Source organism: Lissotriton vulgaris, chromosome 5, assembly GCF_964263255.1.
Source record: "Lissotriton vulgaris chromosome 5, aLisVul1.2, whole genome shotgun sequence".
Classification (NCBI taxonomy): domain Eukaryota; kingdom Metazoa; phylum Chordata; class Amphibia; order Caudata; family Salamandridae; genus Lissotriton; species Lissotriton vulgaris.
This window is the reverse complement of record NC_141693.1, coordinates 1,448,144,837-1,448,166,889: the sequence shown is the minus strand read 5'-3', so window position 1 is coordinate 1,448,166,889 and position 22,053 is coordinate 1,448,144,837.

Below are 22,053 nucleotides of genomic sequence, written 5' to 3'. Positions count from 1 at the left end.
AGCAGGTCAGGCAATGTATGGTTCTGTTACGCCCGCTCTCAGATCATTTCCCGTTATTGTTGGTGCTCGCCACACCAAAAAAGACCTTGCCTCCGTTCACGTGGCGGTCCCCACCTTATTCATTATTAGACCCATTATTCAGGGAGGAAATAGCTGATGCCACCGAGACTTTCTTTGCTACAAATATTGGCACTGTTGATGACTTCCAGATGATTTGGGAGACATTCAAGGTATATATTAGAGGCATTGCGATGGCTAAGCACTCGGGCATCCTAAAAGACATACGGAAGAGATTATCGGCCCTAGAACAAAAGTTGAAAGACCTGGAACAGCAGCAGGTGGCTGGGGGTGATGTAGCACTAGAGAATGAGATCAAGAGACTCCTTGCGGAGTATCACGAAACTGCTGACAGGGAAGTGAAGCACATGGGCAAATACGCGACGGTCAAGACATATGGTGAGGGAGACAGACCGGGCTCGGTGCTGGCTCGGATGATGAAAGCGAGGCGTAATAAGACACAGGTCTCAGAGATAAGGTCTGCAGAGGGGAACTATTGACAGAGGAGGAGGGGATCGCAGAGCATTTTAGACAATACTACTCAGACTTGTATAAATCCCGCGCTGAGAGCATGGTTGAGCAAATACTGGACTACTTAGAGTACATTAAGTTGCCGTTCCTCTCTAACACTCACAGGGAACTCCTCATGCATCTGATTGAGAAGTACGAGATTACGGAAGCCTTCGCCTTCTATAAAGCATTCATAGACCTTCTACTCCTGTATCTAGATACTCTGTTTGAAGATATGTGTTGTCACGGGCACTATGCCGCAAACTATAAGGGAGTCCCTTCTGGTTGCCATCCCCAAACCGGGGAAACCGCCGGAAGAGTGTAGTTCTTATCGGCCCCTCTCATTACTCAATGTGGATACTAAACTATACGCCAAGATTCTAGCTAACAGGCTGGCCCTTTTGTCCCACATTCTAGTCGGTCCGGAACAGGCGGGATTCGTTCCGAGCAGAAATCTCACGTACAATATTCGCACAGTGTTTGGGACTATGCAACACGTGAGACAGGAAAACAAGGCAATTGCAGTTTTCCTCTATATAGAAAAAGCCTTAGATTCGCTAGAATGGGCATTCATGAGACAAGTGCTGACGAGAATTGGTCTGGGGCGGGTCTTCCTGCAGCTGATAGGAACCTTATATTATTGGCCCACGGCGCGTGTTCGCTTGGGTGACCTGGTCACGGACGCCTTTCCCATATCTAGGGGGACTAGGCAGGGCTTCCCCCTGTCGCACTATTGTACGCCCTGGTGGAAGAGCCATTGGCATGCGCATTGCGGGAGTACCATGGTAGAGAGGGGATTAGCTTCCCACCCTACAGAATAGTGGTGTCGACCTATGCGGACAATACGCTACTGTACGTTAGGGATCCTGAGACCAATTTACCATTGGTTATCAGAGAGGTAGTTCACGTTGGCGCACTATCTGGATTAAAAGTTAACTGGTCAAAGTCTCTGGTGTTTCCCCTCACACCCACCACGGTGGAATTTGAGTCGGAATATCCGCTGCAATGGTCCACTGATGCTATTAGATACTTCGATATTATGTTGCACACTGACTCAGAGTTTGTCTTTAGGGAAAACTATGGCACAGCAATAGATAAACTTGAAGATGATGTTGAGATCTGGTCCTGACTTCCCCTGTCGCATATCAATAATGAAGATGATGGTCCTACCTAGGCTATTATTTCTATTTACAAACATTCTTATTGTCTTCCCTCGCTCCTTCTGCCATAGACTTCGGCAGTCCATAATCAAGTTAGCTTTGGCGTGTAAGCAAGCGAGGGTGCAGTGGAACATTCTTACACTCCTGTATCATACGGGTGGTCTGGGTGCCCCTGACTTTGAATTATACTACAGGGTGGCGCAGGGTGCCCACCTTCAAGCTTGGATACACGGGGAGGCCACTATACCGTATTTGCGTATAGAGAGCCTGTTTGCGGAACCAACCCCACTGCCCGCCACTGTATTCGACACTGCCGATCGCAGAACGGGCTTCCTGGATTCCATCAACAACACTCGGCATGCTGGGCATTGCATATTGCAGCAGCAGGCTGGAGCATTACTGTATGTATTCTCCTGCAATGCCGCTCGAATGGGCGCAATGGTTAGAGACGTATGAAGATAGGGGAGTAGTGCAGGCGTTGCGCAGACTATCGGTGGAGGTGGGCAGAGATCTCTTTCTCGATGGAGTGGGGAAAACTTGGGAACAGGTAGATAGAGCTGCAGGCGGAACCACGCTGCTGAGCAGATTTCAGTTCCACAGGGTACGCGGGGCCTTGCGTGATCTACTGGGTGATGGCCTGGAGGAATCCCCAGAGGTACCTGAGCTGTCCCATGTGATTAAGTCAAAGTCCCCCCGCATGATGATCACTGTTTTGTACAAACTAGCCATTGCGCACAGGGAAAACAAATATACGGTGGCCTGACTAGCGTGGTAGAGGGACTTACAGATGGAAATAGATGACCCTACGTGGACCTATTGCTTTATGAACACTAGGAAGATCTCGCTACATGGCAAACATAGACTCATTCACTTTAAGTTAATCAAAAGAGCCTATTACACCCTGGAGCGACTTTGCAGATATGGCCTCCGGGAAGAGGCGACTTGCGAGAGATGTCGGGCACTAAATGCCGATTTTCTGCATCTAGCCTGGTAGTGCCCGGGAACTCATTCCTATTGGATGGAGATATCTGGGGAACTGGGGAGGGTGGTGTAGGCTGACCTGGCGCCAGACCCAATGATGGCACTACTGGGGTATACCAAGAAATTACCCAAAGCAATCCGCAAAATGGTAGACATGGGGCACCTGATAGCCAAGCGTAGGGTTGAGATGTGCTGGATGAGGGCCCCAACCCGCAATGGGCGCACAACATGATGTACTGCTGCACGAAGTCCGAAAATTACAGCGAGGTGCTCCCACCTAGGAGCCGACCAAAGAATTTTTGAGGACTATACACTACATATAAGCTCAACACTGCTGGAGGGGGGAGGTGGAGGAAGCAGGGGAAGCAGGGGGGACAGAGGGGGTCTAGGGTTACTACTGATGTCATTAAGGGGATCCCCTGGATACTGACTGTATAAACTCTGCTGAGTGTTATTCCTATTTGTGACATTATGTGGCATCCGGGAGATGGGAGAACGGGGTGGGAGTGGGAAACTGAACGACATAGGAGACATTTGGAGAGAGTGCGCCTAACTAGAGTGTGAGTTACATACTGATATAGGGCCACCAGAGGTGCCAAGCTAAGTGTATGGTTGATTGAACAGGGGCTCCTATACAAGACCACCGCCTGCCCGAATCAGGTTGCTGGCATGATGGCTGTGTACTTTCTCCGAATGATGATCTGCAGGCCGTGAGGCCGATTCAGTGTGTTATTGTACCAAGGCATGTAGTTGCTTATGTTGTGAAGCACCTGAATAAAAAACGTTTATAAAAACAAAAAAACTAAAATAAATAAATACATTTCTCATCAGATACATCAAAATGAAAGAAATGACGTGCACTGACTAACACACTATCAGAAAAACAATCATTCTGACAGGCATCGGGAATTCTAAAGACAGATCCTTTAAGTTTGGTATCAGGAATTTTTATATCAGATCGTGTAAGTTTGGCAATCTTCCTTTTGTTCCACCATTTCCCACCAATAATTTTTTACAGCATGCTTATCAACTTGAATTATTTAGTCTCTGGGTAAAATTTAGAACCCCCCTTCTTAGATGGTCTCCTGATGTGGATAAATCCACCCACCACAAAGTCCTTTTCCTTAACTTTCTTGATATCAATCAATCAATCAATCAATCAGACATTTATAGAGCGCACTACTTACCCGTTGGGTCTCAAGGCGCTTTAGGGGGGGGGGGGGGTGCCGTTACTGCTCGAACAGCCAGGTCTTGAGCTTCTTCCTGAAGGAGAGGTGGTCTTGGGTCAGGCGCAGGTCGGCTGGGAGGGAGTTCCAGGTCTTGGCGGCCAGGTAGGAGAAGGACCTTCCTCCTATTGTCGCTCTACGGATGCGTGGGACGGTGGCGAGAGCGCGGCTGGCTGAGCGGAGGTGACGTTTGGGAGCGTAGAAGTTGATTCGTTTGTTGAGGTAGCTCGGGCCTTGATCGTGTAGGGCTTTGTGTGCGTGGGTGAGGAGACAGAAGGTGATTCTTTTGTTGACGGGGAGCCAATGCAGGTCTCTCAGGTGTCCGGAGATGTGGCTGTTTCGTGGGATGTCGAGGATGAGTCTGGCTGAGGCGTTCTGAATCCGCTGGAGTCTCTTCTGGAGTTTGGCGGTGGTTCCGGCGTAGAGGGCGTTGCCGTAGTCCAGTCGGCTGGTGACGAGGGCCTGGGTGACGGTCTTCCTGGTGTCCATGGGGATCCATCAGAAGATCTTCCGTAGCATGCGCAGGATGTTGAAGCACGCTGAGGAGACGGCGTTGACTTGCCTGGTCATGGAGAGGGAGGAGTCCAGGATGAAGCCCAGGTTGCGTGCGTGGTTTGTCGGTTTGGGTGCGGTGCCCAGGGCGGGGGGCCACCAGGAGTCGTCCGAGGCGGTGGGTGTGGAGCCCAGGATGAGGACCTCCGTCTTGTCTGAGTTCAGTTTCAGGCGGCTGGTCGTCATCCACTCGGCTACCTCCTTCATCCCTTCGTGCAGGTTGGCTCTGGCGGCGGCGGGGTCGTTGGTCAGGGAGAGGATCAGCTGGGTGTCGTCGGCGTAGGAGATTATGTTGAGGTTGTGTTGGCGTGCGATGGCCGCGAGGGGGCTCATGTAGACGTTGAAGAGGGTAGGGCTCAGCGAGGATCCTTGAGGGACGCCGCAGATGACTTCGGTGGCCTCTGACTTGTACGGTTGCAGGCGGACTCTCTGTGTTCTTCCGTCGAGGAAGGAGACGATCCATTCCAGTGCCTTCTCCTGGACTCCGACGTTGCTGAGGCGCTGCACTAGGGTGCGGTGGCAGACGGTGTCGAAGGCCGCGGAGAGGTCTAGGAGGATGAGGGCCGCTGTTTCTCCGTTGTCCATCAGGGCTCGGATGTCGTCGGTGGCGGCGATGAGGGCGGTCTCGGTGCTGTGCTTGGCTCGGAAGCCGGACTGCGAGGGGTCGAGGGATCCGTTCGTCTCGAGGAAGGCGGCCAGCTGTTTGTTGATGGTCTTCTCGATGACTTTGGCTGGAAACGGGAGTAGCGAGATGGGGCGGTAGTTCTTGAGTTCGGTGGGGTCTGCTGTAGGTTTCTTGAGTAGAGCGCTGAGTTCGGCGTGCTTTCAGCTCTCGGGGAAGGTGGCGGTGTCGAAGGAGGTGTTGATAATGTCCCGCAGGTGGGGTGCGATGACAGCGTCAGCCTTGTTGAAGATGTGGTGAGGGCAGGGGTCAGTCGGAGATCCAGAGTGGACGGAGTTCATCATGCGGACGGTGTCATCGGTGCTGATCGGAGTCCAGGCTCGGATGGTGGTGGTGGGCGGCGTTGCTGTGGTTGTGGCGTGCGTCGGATGGGTGCTGAAGCTGTTGTGTATGTCCGCGATCTTGTTGTGGAAGTAGGAGGCGAGGGAGTTGCAGAGGTCCTGCGAAGGGGTGATGTCGTTGTTTCCGGCGTTGGGGATATCATCATATCTCAACACAAGATCTAATTTGATCACTGTTTGGAATATTACCATCAACACCCGAATTAGAAATCACCCACTCAAGAGAAAGTTCATTAAAAAAATGTCTACCCCTCAATAAAACAAATGGAAAAACACCAGTGGTAGAATGAGGGGTATTGTTGTAAGACCAAACTCTCTCACCAATAGCATCCTGCATCTGTAGGCCTGAAGAGATAGCTAATTGTATAGTGTCCTTCAAAACACGGCTAACCCTCTCAACTAAACCGTTGCCTTGAGGACTATAGAGGGCAGTGGTAAGGTGTTTAAACCCAAACTTGAACAAGAAAGATTTAATGTTATTTAAAACAAATTGAACTTCATTGTTGGAGATCACAAATGCAGGAATACCTTCTGAATGAAATAACTGCTTCAAATAATGAATGACATTTTCTGTGTTCGGTTCCCTCATAAATTTGAGTGAAGCCCACTTAGAAAAGTAGTCAACTATATGTACCTGAAACCACCATTCAAACCACCAATAGGACCAACAAAATCTAAACCTAACTTTTCCCAGGGTCTCTGAGAAAATTCCACTGAACACAACTGAGAATTAAAGGTGTGAAGGGATTTCTCTGTATGGTTGCATTCCTTACAATTACTTAACATGGTCTCAATCAAACTATCCATGCCTGACCACAAGTAATATAAGTGTAATCTCTTCTTGGATCCAGTAATCTCCACGTGCCCTTTATGAGACAATGCAATCAATTTACCAGCATGAAGAACTAACAAAGAAGCCTTCATGACAAAAATTCCTTTTGTACTCAATTCATCCTTGATCTTGAAAAATGATTTAAACTCTTCCCCAAATTGAGCTTCTCTAGGCCAACCAACACTGATAAACTTCTTAAGGGTTACTTGACATTGATCAGATGCAGATACACGTTCCCGATCTTGATTAGAGATGACTTCTTTGGTCAAAGAAAAACCATCAACCAATCCAACCTCAATCTCCTTTTTTTTTTAAACTCTTTATTCGTGACTATATCAGTTATTACATGGTACGTTCAATCAATTTACATTCTATCAGTCTTTTCACTTTTTCTAAACATTAACTGTCGGCGAATTACCTTCAATACATTTCCTTTTTGTCTTGTCTTGTATCTTTCAGATTATCATTCTATTATAGCATTTAACGTTTGCATTCAAATTACAGTATTGCCTGTGTATTGAACTTTCTCCCATCCCCTTGGCTCCCCCCACCCCATCTCCTAGCCGTGCCCCTGTGTACACTCTGTATTCTCAGTATATTGACTTTATCCTGTTCAGAAAATGTTTCAGTAGTTGGCTTGGTTAACCTGGGTACCCTGCATTTGCGTCTGCATTCGCCATCATTCTGCATTCTGTGTGCTCAATCATGTGTTGTTTCTTTGTGAAAGCTCTAGGTCTATCTCCTCCATCTCTATCAACATTGGTTCCCATTCTTGCGCTATAGGATATTTACGGAGTCCTTTCTCCGTTTCCGCTCTGCCCCATTTTAACAAGTCAGAACGCCATAGCTCTGCATTCGGGGGTCTGGCCGATTTCCACCTCATAGTTATAACCCTGAGTGCCAACAAGAGGGCCAAGTCCAAGAGTTTCAGCTGTGCTTTGCGGGTCTTGGGTCTCTTCCTGTGTCCTATAAGGCAGGGTAGCGCCCCCTCGGGGATTTGCATGGCTGTGGCAGTGTGTAATGTGTTTCTGACCGTCACCCAGTAGTTGCGTATTCTTGGGCATGTCCACATCATATGGAGGATGCCAGCTTCATCCGCCTGATATCTGGGGCAGTTGTGGGGGGAGGCAGGGAACATTCTGTGGAGCCTTTTGGGGGGTGAGATACGCCCTGTGTAAGATCATGGCCTGTATGAATTTGAATTTGACGTTTCTGGACACTCTCCTGTGGTGTTCTAGGATAATCTTCCATTCCCCGTCTGTTATGGCCTCCCCTGTGTCCCTAGCCCATTTACCCCTGAGTGTGGTGAGGGGCAAGGCAGCGTGTTCCCTAATGCCCACATAGAGCCATCTTACTAGGTGTCCCACCGTCCCCATATAGTGGAGGAGATGTACCAGTTCATGTTGTTCTGGCTTGGTGCGTTGCAGAACCCATGTACGTCGTACATAGTGGGTCACCGAGGCGTGTAGAAGGTACATTCGTAGTCGGGCTCCCATGGACTGTGCAAAGGAGACATGATCCTGCAGAGTGTCATCCCCAAACAGGTCACCCACTCTATCCACCCCCGCTTCCGTCCAGGGCTGCAACCTGTGTTGTGTCAGACTTCCCTGCGGTTTTGGGAGCCCTAAGAGGGGAATGTTGTCTGCATAGGGAGTGGTCCCTGCTGTGTACGCCAATGCCTTTCGCCAGCACCGTAAAGCAGTGAGTAACAGGGGGTGGCATTCTCTGGGAATCTTGGCAGCGGGCAGCAGAAGGGAGTGTAGTTCTCAGCGCGCTAGCCTGTCTTGTGTAAAAGCGATCTCATGTAGGTCCCTACCCGCCACCCAGCGTGTCAGCCATTGGAGTTGGCTTGCGTAATAATAACCTCATAAGTCCGGCACGCCTAGGCTTCCTGTCTGGTATTCAACTGTAGTTTCTTGAGGCTTATTCGACGTCTTCCCGAACCCCATATGAGGGTGACTAATAACATATTCAGGGTGGCAAAAATTTGTTGTGGGAGTAGAACCGGTAAGTTTACAAAGTAGTACAGTATCCGGGGAAGTAGGACCATCTTTAAAATCGCCACCCTTCCCATGACAGATAGGGGCAGGGATGTCCAAAAGTTCACACTACCTCGAAGACCATTGATCGCCCTCCGTACGTTACCCTCAATCTGGTCTTCCTGACTTCGATATACATTAATGCCCAGGTATTTAAATGTGGTCGGTGCTATTTGGATCTCATAGGTACCAAACCGTATAGGGAAGGTCGTTGTCCTTCCCGGAAGTAGAAGCCTAGGGATTTCAACGGGTTTATGGCCAGGCCAGAGATATTCTCAAGTCGTTCAAAGATGGTTGCTAAATGTGAATGGTTTCCATGTAGATCTCGGAGGAACACTAATATATCGTCAGCATATATGGAGATCAAATTATGGGTTCCTCCAACTGATATGCCCACCTCAGCCGCTCTAGTTCGGAGTGCGATTGCCAGAGGCTCAAGTGTGAGCACGAACAGTAGCGGCGACAGCGGGCAACCCTGCCGGGCGCCCCTATAGACGTCATAGCTATCCGAGGTATATCTGCCCATGCGTGCTCTAGCCGTTGGGTTCGTATACAGCAAACGAATCCACTTTACCAGGGCATCAGGGAAACCGAAGCGTCTTAGGGCTTCAAACATAAAGCCCCATGTCAGGGAGTCAAATGCCTGCCGGAGGTCCAAGGCAATGCTGCCGGCGTGTGGCAGATCCTGTGGCGTGGCCGACATGAGGGCGTGGAGTCGTCTCGTATTCTGGGAAGTGCTCCTCTCTGGGAGGAAGCCACATTGGTCTGTATGGATCAAGCCAGGAAGATGGGCTTGTATACGCAGGGCGATAGCTTTGCTAAGGATTTTATACTCCGTGGGGAGCATGGAGAGGGGTCTATGGTTACTTACATCAAGGGTGTCCCTGCCGGGTTTCGGAATGGATATTACCAAAGCCTGCATGGTCGTGGCTGGTAGATGACCGACTTCATAAGCAGTTTTGTATATTTTCTCTAAGACGGGTGCTAGCGTTTCAGAGTAAGTTTGATAAAATTCCACAAGCAGTCCGTCCATGCCAGGAGTCTTGCCCCGGTTAAGTGAGTGGATAGCTACTTTTATTTCCTGCTGCGTTATGGGTCTGGCTAGGGCAGTCTGTACCTCCCGGATCAGGGTTGGGATTGGCAGTCCCCGTAGGAATTCCATCATATCATCTCCAGCACCCTCGGGGGGCATATAGCCGCTCCAGATGAACCTTAAACACAGTGTTAATTTCCAATTGTGTGTTTACTTCCCTGCCTGTTTCATCCCGGATGTTCGTAATTACGGGGATGTCTGGAGTATCCCGGATCAGGCGAGCCAGTAGGGCTCCGGATCTATCCGCTTCCGCCTGCTGGCACCTCAGATAGTCCCCATAATCCATAACCCTCAAGGTTTCCAGGAGTTCTGCATGTTCGATGTTGCATAATTGTAAGTCTCCTTTGCGCCCGGGGTCTATTCCCGCTGCCGTCTCCAATTCCCTCAGGCGGATCTCCACCTCGCAGAGTTTTCCATGAATTTCTTGTCGGGCCTCCACCAATCGGCCAATTGCATCTCCCCTTATCACAGCCTTCATAGCATCCCACACCACCAGGTTCGAAGACGTGGAGTCCCAGTTTTCCCTGAAATAATTATTTAGTGTGTCAGAAAGGTGTGTGCGGAATGGGGCATCTTCCAGCAGTGAAGGGTTGAGCCTCCAAGTGGGCACTGCTGAGGGTATCCTTCCCCAATGTAGGTCAAGTGTTAGTGGTCTATGATCCGAAAATGTTTTATCGAGATAGTCTGAGGACGTACACTTGGCCGTTAAGGAATTAGTACAAATGAATCTGTCTAGACGGGTGTGTAGGTTATGCATTGGGGAGTAGTATGAATACTCTTTGTGTGTTGGATATATTGCACGCCATACATCTGTCATTCCCCATCTCTGAAGCCACGTCCCAAACGAGTCGGACATTCTGTGTACCCCTGTCGCCTGGAGGGGAGGGTGCGATCTATCTAGGTCCACATCCAGTATCATGTTCCAATCTCCCCCCAGTATCCAGGGGACGTCTATCCAGTCTGTTAGAGCCCGCCCTACAGTTGCAAGGAACCTGTCCTGATCAAAGTTCGGGGCGTAGATGCTTCCCAAGACTATCATTGTACCGTCTAGTGTGCCCCTCACCAGGATATATTGTCCCTGGTCATCCACCTTCCTCTCTAGTTCCACGAAAGGGATACCATATCGCACCCATATGGTGGCCCCTCTGGAGAAGGCGGAGTACGTTGTGGAGAATACAGTTCCTCTCCATTTTTTCCGCAGTGTGTGTGCCTCAGACTGTGCTAGGCGAGATTCCTGTAGGAATACTATGTGCGCTTGCTGGCGAATCAAAAAGGCGTGTATTCTGTGTCGTTTTTGTACTGCCCCTAGCCCACGTACATTCCAGGTAACCAGCCTATATTTCCCTTTTTTGTCAGCCATATCCAAATACAGGTGTCACAATGGGTATCTTCTCATGTTGCAATGTGTATATTATCAGTGCTAGCCAGGAGACGGTTCTCACCCCTTCCCAAACACGAACTCTAGAGGCGCAGCCTCGGAACTTTGCTGTGCCGAACCAAAAAATGTAAAACGTAACCAAACAATCTACGGTGCATACGCTTTTGAGGGGTCGGCTAAGCATGGGCCGTGTCCAGAGCGCCATACTTGTCTGCGCTGCCGGCTCAACGGCACCGCCGGGAGAGCTATTATATAATCATCAGTTACTGGTAGCCTTTTGGGGGGGTATTTCCTCGTCTGCATATTGTTGTACCTCTTTGCGTCGCAGGAATGTGGGGTGTGAGGTCCCTCAATCGCAGTCAGCATACAACAAACATAACTTGGTTGCATCGAGCTTCAACATACCAATATTTAAACAGATACAGTTACCCCTGTGGTAGGTCTCCTCTTCCCCGCTGTGCCTCGGCTTTGCAATTAGTATACAATAGAAAGGATATCAATATGTTCTGAAGTCTCAGGTCTCATTCATTTCAGGAGTTACTCCTGGGCATTGTCTAGAATTTCATCTGCAGCTCTAGGTGTTACAGTCGGGAACAATACCATACTGTGCTCCGAGTCCGAGTGCACTGTGCTGTCCTCAGTGTCTGTATTGATTGTCTCTCGTTCCTCTCTGAAGGAGTCCACCATTGCGACAGCATCTTCCTGGCCTTTCTTCTGTTGGTAGGCAGTAGGTTTACGCTGTTGTGATTCCGTACTCCGTGTACTGGGCATATCCCCTGTGTGAGCTGATTCATCCTTGGATCCGTTGACCGATGATCCTTGGGTCGGTCCCGGGTTCTCCTCGATGTCCATCACCTCCAACCATTCCTCCACGTCCGTGGGGCTCTCAAAGAAGTGAGTTTTATTGTCATGAATCACCTTGAGGCGGGCAGGAAATAACAGGGCATAGCGGAGTTTGGCTCTCTGTAGTCTCTTGTTTACCTCGTAATAGGAGGACCTTTGTTTCTGCACCAGGTTGGTATAGTCTGGGTACAATGAGATACGTTTGTTTTCATACTCGATGAGGGACTTTATTCGGGCCTGTCGAAGTAGCACGTCTCTGTCTCGATAATTGAGAATTTTAACAATCAGCGGCCGTGGTGCCTGTCCCGGTCTAGGTCGGCCAGTAGGAATCCTGTGAGCTCTCTCCACACAGAAGAACGGTGACAGGCCCTCCGTGGCCATGTTGTCTCGGAACCACTGCTCCATGAATTCCGTCGCGTGGGCCCCCTCACTGCGTTCTGGAAGCCCAATGACGCGGATGTTATTGCGTTGATTGCGGCCTTCGGCATCCTCCACCCGTTCATTGAGAGATTTTATTTGGTGTTGAATTTGTTGGATGGAGTCCGTAAGCGTTGTCCCTTGATCTTTAACTTTGTCCACCAGTTTGTCGTGGTCGGCTTTTAACAGTGAAAGATTAGTGGTAAGGGTGCCCACTTGTGTCTCCATCGCAGTCCTGGAGTCCCTGATTTCCTTGAGTATCAGATGTGGAAAAGTCAGCCCATATGACAACCGATGCCCAGGCTGCTGGCGCAAGACACCTCTTAGTTCCCATCCTGAATAGTTACCAAATAAAGAGACGGGCGCTGGAGGCAGGGACACAAGAACAGAGTTTATTACTCATGAGGAGAGCCTGTCATTTCCGACACGAAACAAGGTGTCATCGGAAGGTGCTCTAACAAGTTCTCTGAGACATCGCCTTTTATACATCACAAACATTCCTTATTACAATAATGACATTGTGGAGCAAGGAAAAGACATCCCCGACCCCTCCCCGCTCTGGCGCAATCCAACATGTGGCTACAGTAGAGGTCTTCACCCCATACAACGGGAGGGGGCTATAACCCAGCTGAGTGTTCCGCTGATTCCTTTGGAATGTGTGCGCCTGATCGATTCTCGGAGGGGTGGGGAGGTCATGATCAATAGTAGCTCTTTTGAAGAGGGGCGAGTGCATACAGTGGTGGGCAATGAACTGTATCCTCAGGCGAAGGGGATGACCAGTGGTCCGTGCGGACAATCGGGCTCAGTGGAGGGGTCATCAAGGGAGGGGTACTCATAGGAAGAAGGGAGGTGATGGTCAGGCACGGGGTGTGATTCCCAGGGACAGAGTCGCACAGAGAGAGAGATCTTATGACCCGTATATGAGAGAGCGGGGGCAGTCAGGTACAGCTAGGGGGGGGGTTATGTCAGCTGAGGCGAAGGATGCTTCTTCAAGAGGAAAATGGGGGGGGTGCGTGGGTCAAGCAGAAGGGTTACTTTTCAGAGCAGGGTCGCGCAGAGGGAGAGGGTTTTATGGTCTGTGCATGTGAGAGTGGGGGGGGGGTGTTCAAATACGCGCAGGAGGGAAGCCGGGGATTCCAATGAGCGGGCAAAAAGGCCATGGTGCCTAAAATGGCTGTCATGTATATATGGGCATGGGCTTTTAATAGCGGGGATGGTGCGGTCAACGTTTCACGGTATTCATGGTGCCTACAGGTAGGGGGATGGGAGAAGGCAAATGAACGCCGCTTATGTACATTAATATTGCTAATTTCCACAGTCGCCGCTTTTAACATAAGTAAGTTCATTTCCTAACTAATGGGCGTACATATAATACATGTGTGGACGATGAGATAGCGTTTGTCATATACCAGTGAATTGCATATAACCATGGCAACGGAAAGGAGTTAACACCCTGTCTCTGTGATGATAGGTAGGATGTCCTTAAACCTATCCCTGACGGAGATGCAGTATGGGTTTTGTCTAACCTGAGGACCAGGATGATGTAGAGATGCGGAAAACAAGGCAGGGCAAAGTAGACAGAGGACTATACAATTACTAAGGGTTAATGACACTAGATAAACACAAAAGTTTTTTTAAAAAACAAAATTAAAATTTATTACCTCCCGCTCGGGTTACAATCTAGAAACTATTAAAAACAAATTAATACGAGCCACCTTGGGTGGTCAATTCATACATCAAAATACAGTTAAAATAAAACAGTCATATGTAATCAGAAGTGAAAAGAGTCGACGCGGCGTTTCGGTGCTTTGCTATTCTTCACACCTTCTTCAGGACATTCACTAGACTTGATATCTAAGAAATCAAAACAAAGAATGATTACCCTACTGGTCTACACTTTATAATAACTATTGCTCCTGCTTAGTTCACTGTGTGGTAGTATTATCACTCACACTCTCTGATTCTATTGTACTACACATATAAAAGGACTATGTTAGTTACCTATACGAATGTAACCAATCCGAACTTTGCATTTCTGACCTCTTTTACTTACAATCAGAACACACATCACGCCTTGACAGTTCGAGCATTTGAATCAGGGTCTTTACATACTGTAACGTTGCTATTACCTTGGGACCATATGTTAAAATTATACGATTGATTGGACAAAGAGCGCAGTGATGAATCTCATAAGTCTACTCTGAAAAACATACGTGATGTCCTTGAACTGTGTCAAGGTTATAGTCCTAAAATATTTATGCTTATGCTGAAATCGACTTTTTATACCTTCAGTGTTTATCAGATGAACATATCAAGTTCTTTCAGCGGATTTCTGAAGATTAATACACGGTTCTGCTCTCACAGGAGCTGTGTATGAGAAAGGCAAAATTCAGAAGTCTATTTCTTTATAATTTTATAATTGCCTAAAAAAGCAAATGGTGTCGTGAGTTACCTTAAGTGTTAATACACCACTGTTCCATGTGCACGGAGGGGCCACCGATGATTCAAGAATAGAAGAATCCTACAAAAATATGGGTCCACAGTTATGCTAATATCCTATGTCCAAGTTTTCACTGTTCCTGATTTATAGATGGATACTTATACTGACCTGTGATAATTTCAGGTAATTCACACTATTTTTTCTCGGTTCTTGTAGATTACCGAATCTGGATACTCTTCTTTTTGATTGAAGAGGCAGGATGGGGTTCTAAAAATCGAAATATATGAAGGACAATATTTTTGTAATCATATATTGGCTACCTTGGCATTTCTACCATGCTTTGTGCCTTAAAAAACATTTTTCGTCCCATTATAGAGTCATATATATTGTCTCTGCAATATACACTCTTGTAACTGTATTGATTGTTATAACAGGGCAAAAGTTGGATGCCAAGGACTTACTAGCACGTGGAAATAATCTCCCAACGTGTTGCTCGTTACGGCCGGTAGGCAGGGATTGCCTGTTGTATGGACGTCAATTAAAGTCATGCAGTACACTTAGATTACAGTTTGTGCTGCACCAGTCTAGATTGGGCTTATCAGGCTCGTTCGTTTTAAAATGGTCAAGCCAAAGTTAAACTTAGAAAAACGAGGTTGCCGGGGGCCGATTTGCGAGGTGTTAGCATACCTGTTTTAGGGAATCCGGCCTCCCTGCTCCTCCGTGCTTCCGTGTATAGCGCTGCCGTAGTGATGATACGCGATCTGCAAGCTGTTGAAGGTGCTCGCGTTTAAATGCTGACGCTGTTCCCGGTGACCCGGAAGTTGTGGAGCGAGTTATATCTGTTTTAATGTTAAAACACAGCGCTAAAGTATCTAGGGGCTTAATGTTTGCGGAATATTTTAGCTACGACTTGTCGTTTCAATTAGGGAATAAAAATTAAGTATAGAACAATGAAAAAAAGGAGCGCATAACCCGGAAGTTAAAACCGGGATGCTCGAGAATATGTACATGCGAACGTCAATGCCCTTGGTTGTTTATAAAACATTATATATTTGGTATTCACATTATTGTGAATTAGGCCATTTATTTCTGAATAAGTGTTCTATACTGCTGTATTGCAGAAACATAGTTTGTGGCGGTCGCCATCTTGGGTTGGGATCATTTCAAATTCGAAGTAATATGTATGGTTGTTGCTAGAGGCGTAATTATGTCATACACTAGCTAAAAGTTCGAGGCAGATGTGGATCCTGGGAGTAAAAACCCCGCCTATCGTTGAATTATCTTAAATTTGATGATTCTTTATAGAGTTTTTAGTACAATCCGAGGGCTACTATTGAGGGGTCCTATTGGGGTGGCAAAATTTCGAAGACTGTCTCATAAATTGTGTCTTGTTTTCTCTAAAATATGGACCATGGCACAATCGATGCGGTTGGTGGAATGCAGCACATATGAATTCACAGTTGCTGGGTTACTTATACAAGCCTAGAGATCAACATACTACATAGTATAAATGTTCTGACTTTCTTTTCGGTAGCATCAATGTACAGCTTTTAAAAGTGACCGAAAAACATTTTGAAAGCAATACAAAGTGGTTGAGGGTGGAATTCAGTTCGACACAAGTAATTTAGTCAAATTGATGGGTGTCTTCGTCACAGTGTCTTTTTAGCAGTGAGCCATCACTGGTAGGCTCTAGTCCGTTTTCTTTCGTTGGCGCTGTTGAGCACCGGCGATGGAGCTATAGGTCCAGCTCGGATCTATCCTTACGCGTTGCAGGGTGCGGTCAGTCCTCTGCTGTTAGACCACAGTCCTGTTCCCTAACCAATTCTTTAAGGGTGCCTTATGCTCGGCACCTGTATTTCCTTTTTCCTTCTGTGGCAAACCCCATTTCCATCTAAGTGCTGTTCTTCTTGTCTGAGTCAAAAAGTCATGTGGGAAAGAGGGGGTGTTGGATAGTTGAGGGAAGAGAGGGCGGAGTGGGGTCAGGTCTTTTCTTGGACACATCAAGGGACCAAGGGAGCAAAGGAAAACGAGCAGGCAGGCCCATCAATCAGGCCCAAAAAGGGGGCGAAGACTTCAGGCACACGTGGGTTAGCAGACAGAGGGCTTCAGGGCAGCCCTTCAACCTTTCATTTTCCACGTTCGAGATTGCTGTCTCGTCCCGCATCTTGTTGCTCTGCAGCTCCACCTTTGGTCGAAGTCACATGTGTCTCAAGATCTGCAGCCAGGCTGTACGTCACGTCCGACCCTTCTCCTCCGGTGATCGTATATCTTTGAATGGGTACAAAACAAGTTTTAGAGAACTGGCAGGAGAAGACATTTATGCATTTGAATTCCGCCCTCAATCCTACGCACTTGGGGGTTTACGTTCATTGGTCACAGTCAGAACCCTACCACCATGAAGTATACATGTCGGCATTCCTACTGTGTCTGCGCCAAGTCTATTTATCGTTCATTCCGGCTAACCTTTTCAAAAACAGGGCAGGGGTGCTATCATCGAGAGAGGGGGAGGGAAAACAGGCTTTCATCGAGGAGCGACAGTTAATCAAGGTCATCAGTTATTCTTCAAGGACAGCTGATATGGAGCAGGGGTCAGGTAGAGGCGGGGACGCTTTGGACATTCGCGCTTGAGTGCAGAGGGGTGGGGCAATCTGGTCATTGGGGATCAATCTGGGCATTGGGGATCAATCTGGGCATTGGGGATTGCATTTCTAACGAACTGAAAAATAGGATGCCATTGACATATAGTCCCCCTATAAAAGGGCCAGATTAGGGGACATCAGTTGTCTTACCTGTCCTTTCCTTCTTAGCCAATTCAAGTTCTTTCATTTTGCAGAAAGGAGAGGTAGTAATATGGCGAGTTAAAATCGTTTTAGTTCCTGTCAATTTTGCTGAACACCTTCGCGTTCAAAAAGGACCCAATTAGACTGGTGCCGGCGGGGCACAATGTTACCACACAAAAGGAAGAGGGAGCAGGGGGACTCTCATAGAGAGTGAGAGTCGTCCGCATTCTAAACGAACCATTCGGTACACGCACGACAAAGAGAGAGAGAGAGAGAGACGTGTACAAGAATAGGTCATCTAGTGCGCTCACAACATAGAACGGCAGGGGTCAGGTAACACGGAAACGCAAACAGAGGGAAGACATAAACTCATACATTACATACACACAAACTCAGACAAGGGAAGACAGTACGTGTGTTACAAAAAATTCACGACAAAACATAGAACAGTTATTGGCCAAAAAGATCTCTTTCTGCATGCTGCGCATCTTTAGTATCCTATTTATCTACGTTCTGAGCTCTTTTTACCTTTTTCCTCCTTTTCCTTTCGTTTGCCATCTTTGCGAGTGTTCTCGGTCACTAATACTTACACCTCGGTCAGTTGGTCAGGAATTAACCTGGTCGGGCTACTACTCACGGTGGGATCTTTGAATCATTTTTCCTTTTCTCCCTTTGGCGAAAAGGTTCTCCAGGCTGAGGCAACGGAGGGCATTAATTGGGCGAACAGTCGGACAGCTTAGCTATATCTATACGGGTGCGAGAAGGAGATGGTAAAACATTAACAACATTCCTAATTTTTCCCAGACGGGCGGTGCTTAGGCAAACCTTACCCCGGAACTTTTCCTTGTCCTTTCCCTATCTAGTTAAACGTCATAGTTGCACTATCTGGCGTGCTGGTTCGAGTCATAGTCTGTCATATCGTACTAACCCGTCGAGTATCTACGTCAGTCCATCCTCCCAATCACTAGGTTCTAAGGGAGGAACAGTCATGTCTAAGTAAGGGGCTACATCTTACAAAGCTCGTCATGTATAAGCACTATGCTCAAATTCCCTACTCCCCCGTCCGTCGGTCGTTCGGTCATCACTCCTCCAAACTTCTCCTCCAAACTTCAGCCGATGTTCCGACGTGACCTGCAGATGGGAGGAGAAAGAAGGGGGGTGGGGGGGTGGGGGCAACATTCAAACCACATCAGCGCGCATAAATCCAAAAATGTTTTTACTTACCACATACTCGACCTATCCCCACGGGGTGCATTCTCTACCATCTCGGCGTTTAAGCCCAGAGGGACCAGTAGTGTTAGAAACATAATAATTGGCGTTCTGCGTATCCGCATGAATCCCTCGAGCGTGGTCTTTTAAATCATGCGCAAGGGTGGTGGTCAGGTGGCATTTCTTCGGTATCGCTTAAGGGCATCTAAAACGTTTTTCCTGTTGCCTGTGGCATATAATGTAACGGCTTTAGTATTGGGCTTTTTAACCTTCAACCTTAATAAAGCTGCTTTCATTTCGCTTATATCGGAGACAGTAGAAACCCATTCGAAACTCATTAATGCAATCGCTACAGTTGTACTCGCTTTTTCAAAAACCTTTAATAAAAATTTTGGCGCACAAATACGAGCCTACAACCCAGTGGGCCGGCCATAGAGCAGACTGGAGCCGGACGTGAGGGGAACGGAGTCAGTGGCCATTCATTTCATAATATAAAGTGCGGCAAGTGCAATAACATCGTATCGGAATTCATTGGGAGTAAGCATCATAAATGTCGAAAAGTCAAACTTTCAATAACCATGGCGCGTTAAAACTTAATATCAATTCATTGTCCGAATGCTCAATTAGTACCTATCTCATATCAATTCATTGCTTTAACACATAATTGGTACCCACCCTATACCAGTTCATTGTCCCAACACATAATCAATATCCATCTTATATCACTTTATTTTCTGAACACATTATCAATATCCATCTCATCTGCTTTCATTGTCCAAAAACTATATACACATCTCAGAACGTCAAGGCTTGAGCAATCAGGGTACAACAAGGAGCTGAAAGTTTCATTTGTACCGGCGCCATTTTGGGCGAGGTCAGGCAGGCCCAAGTATAGTAAAAATGTCTCCACCATCTCGTGGTTGGACCAGAACCTCTTTCGGCAGTTCAAGTTTGTTTTCGAAAAGGGCAACAGAAGAGACTGGCAATGTGAACCATCAGTCAAAAAGTGGGGAGGGAGGCAACAATTTTCCTACCGGGTCATACTGGTATCCCACCGGAACTGTTCAAGTTGGCGGTCTTGCAGGGTCTTAGTCATTTCAGAACTGAGGTCGGCGACGGTAGGAGTGCGCCGATGTCGCGGTTCCCAGCGGGGGCGCCCGTGTGGAAGGGTCGGGGGCCCCCCGGCTCTCATAGAATCTTCAAGGTTGAGGAGAGAAAAAGCACAGGACGTGCACCGGTCCTGGGCCAAGCTTCGCTTTTCGATTGGGACCCTGTTGATCGAAGCGTTGGGGTGTCGCTGGAAGCCTCCACCTGGGGAGGTGGGGGGGGCTCGTTCGCGCCGCCTCCCCCTTCCAGCGACCCCACGCCTTTTCGGCTCCAGCACTTTGGGATGGCCGTACCAGGCAATGAAGAGAGGGGGGGTGGTCGGAGGCAGCAAGACATCCCCCCGTGCGGCCTGCAGGGCACCGTTTTCTCTGGACTTTTCGTAGCGGCCAGACCAGGCGATGCGAGGGGGAGGGGGGGGTCGGTGGCATGTGCAAGACATCCCCCCCCCCCATCGTCGCGGCCATCATCGGAGGTGCTGCCGTAACCAACAACCCTCCAGTGTTGTCGCAGAAGGGCGCTGTCCTGCAACCCTCCAGTGTTGTCGCAGAAGGGCGATGTCCTGCAACCCTCCAGTGTTGTCCAAGCCATAATTGAAGAAAGAAGTGTTGTCGCAGCCATTATTGCCGAAAGAAGTGCTGCCGACAAGGGACCCCTTCGCCTTGGCTCCGGTATTTGATGATGGCCGGATCAGGCAAGAGAGGGGGGGGGGTCGGAGGCTGAGGCAAGACATCCCCCCCGTGGCCTGCAGGGCAGCAGAAGAAGGGAAAGGGGAGACCATTACGACTTTCGGGCCGTCCGCCCTACAGCCTCCCCTTCCGATGGCGGTCAGCCAGGCCCTGCTCTGCACGTGTTGAGGCCTCGCCTTCCGGATGGGCGTAACCGCGGACCTGTTGCACTTCGGGAGCTTCCGGAATGGGGGTAGGTATAGGCTGATTTGTATCTATTCCATGTTACCGTTATTGGGCGTGGCGGGTGGTGGGATAGACATGTTTGGAGCAGTGAGGGGCGGTGAAGCCTAATCTACCTCGTGTCTGCCTTGGTGTCAAGCTTGTCTTCCCTCGCCATTTTTATGTTTCTTATTGCAGGTTATTTCTAACGTTTCTTATTTTATTTTTAGCGAAGTTGATAACTCATCAGTGGCCTACTGATTTCGCTCGACTCTTTTTCTTGTATTTTTATGCCATAACCTATTATAAGCTATAGCGACTAGTCCACACTTAATGAACATGTCCTTATTAGGTATGCCCTCCAGTGGAGCTGGATGGTTCATCTCTAATAAGTGGTCCGGGCTAAACAGGCTACCAATCAGTGGGGAGAAGATAGGCATGACGGATTACAAAGGGGACAAAAGTCTGCACTACCTATCTTATCACGGTGGGCAAAGACTAGACAGAATATTTCTATTCTCCGTTGTTTGCAGGCGGTGAATACCTCAAAAGAACCAATATCGAACAATCAATGTTCGGTCAATCAAACAATCAGTGGGGAGAATAAGTAGGTACGACGTGTTAAAGGTTTGCGTTACCTACCTTTTCGCTACCTGCAAAGAGAGACCTTGTTCTTCCCTGTTTGTAGGCAGAGAATCTCCAGACAATAATCCACGAACAACAGTTCGGGAAACAGTGGGGGAGGAAGATAGGCACGACGGATTACAACGGGGACAAAAGTCTGCGTTACCTATCCTTCACTGCTTGCAAAGGGAGAGCCTGTTGTTTCTCCGTTTGCAGACGGTGAATCTCCAGAGGAATCAACAAAAGAGTAATACTAGTATTATCCAAATCAAACAATCATTTCACAATTTGTCACATTTACGCAACCTTACCCGGACCGGACCGTGTGGGCAGTTCTTCGCCTTCCTCCTTCCAGCGCCCGATCGTTCTCTTACTCCATGATTTTACCGCAGCAGTCCTGTGGGATCCCAGTCAGGACAGTGGGTCACTCGAGAGAGGTCCGTTCGGAATCGGTGAAGTTCATTCAATCAGCAGCCGGACGAGGGTCCTCTCAAGGCAGGTATACTCCGATCGTTTAGATGTTCACCCCATCGTCTGGACCTCTCTTACCGGACCTTATGTCGCTGATGGGCCCCGCGTTGGGACGCCAATTGTGGAAAAGTCAGCCCATATGACAACCGATGCCCAGGCTGCTGGCGCAAGACACCTCTTAGTTCCCATCCTGAATAGTTACCAAATAAAGAGACGGGCGCTGGAGGCAGGGACACAAGAACAGAGTTTATTACTCATGAGGAGAGCCTGTCATTTCCGACACGAAACAAGGTGTCATCGGGAGGTGCTCTAACAAGTTCTCTGACACATCGCCTTTTATACATCACAAACATTCCTTATTACAATAATGACATTGTGGAGCAAGGAAAAGACATCCCCGACCCCTCCCCGCTCTGGCGCAATC